Source organism: Bos indicus, chromosome 7 (genome assembly GCF_029378745.1).
Source record: "Bos indicus isolate NIAB-ARS_2022 breed Sahiwal x Tharparkar chromosome 7, NIAB-ARS_B.indTharparkar_mat_pri_1.0, whole genome shotgun sequence".
Lineage (NCBI taxonomy): Eukaryota > Metazoa > Chordata > Mammalia > Artiodactyla > Bovidae > Bos > Bos indicus.
Window position 1 is genome coordinate 68,070,978 of NC_091766.1, and position 2,694 is coordinate 68,073,671.

Below are 2,694 nucleotides of genomic sequence, written 5' to 3' on the forward strand. Positions count from 1 at the left end.
GAAATGCAAAAAAGCAAAATGGGTACCTGAGGAGGCCTTACAAATAGCTGTGAAAAGAAGGGAAGTGAAAAGGAAAGGAGAAAAGGAAAGATATACCCATTTGAATGCAGAGTTCCAGTGAATAGCAAGGAGAGATAAGAAAGCCTTCCTCAGCGATCAATGCAAAGAAACAGAAGCAAAAAATAGAATGGAAAAGACTAGAGATCACTTCAAGATAATCAGAGATACCAAGGGAACATTTCATGCAAAGATGGGCTCGATAAAGGACAGAAATGGTATGAACCTTACAGAAGCAGAAGATATTAAGAAGAGGTGGCAAGAATACACAGAACTGTACAAAAAGATCTTCATGACCCAGATAATCACGATGGTGTGATCACTGACCTAGAGCCAGACATCCTGGAATGTGAAGTCAAGTGGGCCTTAGGAAGCATCATTACAAACAAAGCTAGTGGAGGTGATGGAATTCCAGGTGAGCTATTTCAAATCCTGGAAGATGATGCTTTGAAAGTATTGCACTCAATATGCCAGCAAATTTGGAAAACTCAACAGTGGCCACAGGATTGGAAAAGGTCAGTTTTCACTCCAATCCCAAAGAAAGACAATGCCAAAGAATGCTCAAATTACTGCACAATTGCACTCATCTCACACACTAGAAAGTAATGCTCAAAATTCTCCAAGCCAGGCTTTAGCAATACATGAATTGTGGACTTTCAGATGTTCAAGCTGGTTTTAGAAAAGGCAGAGGAACAAGAGATCAAATTGCCAACATCCGCTGGATCATCGAAAAAGCAAGAAGTTCCAGAAAAACATCTATTTCTGCTTTATTGACTATGCCAAAGCCTTTGACTATGTGGATCACAACAAACTGTGGAAAATTCTTAATGAGATGGGAATACCAGACCACCTGACCTGCCTCTTGAGAAACCTGTATGCAGGTCAGGAAGCAACAATTAGAACTGGACATGGAACAACAGACTGATTCCAAATAGGAAAAGGAGTACATCAAGGCTGTATATTGTCACCCTGCTTATTTAACTTATATGCAGAGTACATCATGAGAAATGCTGGGCTGGAGGAACCATAAGTTGGAATCAAGATTTCCGGGAGAAATATCAATAACCTCAGATATACAGATGACACCAACCTTATGGCAGAAAGTGAAGAAGAACTAAAGAATGTCTTGATGAAAGTGAAAGAGGAGAGTGAAAAAGTTGGCTTAAAGCTCAACATTCAGAAAACGAAGATCATGGCATCCGGTCCCATCACTTTATGGCAAATAGATGGGGAAACAGTGAAAACAGTGGCTGACTATATTTTTCTGGGCTCCAAAATCACTGCAGATGGTGACTGCAGCCATGAAATTAAAAGACGCTTACTCCTTGAAAGGAAAGTTATGACCAACCTAGATTGCATATTAAAAAGCAGAGACGTTGCTTTGTCAAGAAAGGTCCACCTAGTCAAGGCTATGGTTATTCCAGTGGTCATGTATGGATGTGAGAGTTGGACTATAAAGAAAGCTGAGTGCTGGAGAATTGTTGCTTTTGCACTGTGGTGTTGGACAAGACTCTTGAGAGTCCCTTGGAATTCTAGGAGATCCAACCAGTCCATTCTAAAGCAGATCAGTCCTAGGTGTTCATTGGTAGGACTGATGTTGAAGCTGAAACCCCATTACTTTGGCCACCTGATGCGAAGAGCTGACTCATTTGAAAAGACTCTGATGCTGGGAAAGATTGAGGACAGGAGGAGAAGGGGACAACAGAGGATGAGATGGTTGCATGGCATCAATGATTCAATGGACATGAGTCTGGGTGAACTCCAGGAGTTGGTGATGGACAGGGAGGCCTGGTGTGCTGCAGTTCATGGGGTGGCAAAGAGTCGGACATGACTGAGCAACTTAACTAAACTGAACTGAAGAACCTCAAGGAAAGAAAAATGTGATTATTATCAGAACAATGTTCACTTCATTTCCGTGTTCACTTTATTTTCAGTGTTCCTGGGTTGACAGCCAAGTCCTCATGCACATTTGGGGTACATTAAAAACTGCTTGGACTTCATATTGTTGGTGAGCATTATGATCCAATTCAGGGCTGAGAAGAAGTGAATCCTGATACTTGAGGATCAAATAGGAAAACCTGCCCTCCGGGAGCTCTCCTGAGAGATAGTTGCTGCCAGTCATGGGACAACAGTAACTGCACATGGGATCAGAAGCACTGGCCTCTGGGCTCAGCAATCTCCCTGACTCGCTGCAAGCCCTCTCTCACCCCACTGGCCTTTTCTGGGCCTCAATTTAATATCAGTTTTTTACTGAAAACATCACCCTCAGGGGTCTATGGGCCCGAATTTAAAGCATCTGAAACCGAGGAACAAGTCTCAGCTCTCCCTCTGCTTTGCTGTGTGATCTTGGGAAAGTCACACCATGTCTCTGAGCTCCCTTTCTAGGCAGCCACAGAGTGGAGTTAAGGATTTGCCTACCTAGGTAGAGTTTCTTCAGATGGTGTCTGCAGACCAAACACATTCAGAGTAGAGGAGGGCCCTGCAGCAGGAGATCCATACTTGGAGATGTCTTATAAAATAAATAATACAAGTCAGGAAGCCCTTGCATGGCATACGTGACCACAGCTCTTTAAAACACACACACACACACAACTTTTGAGCCTAAATCATAGAATGGAGCCTCTCTACTGAGTGATA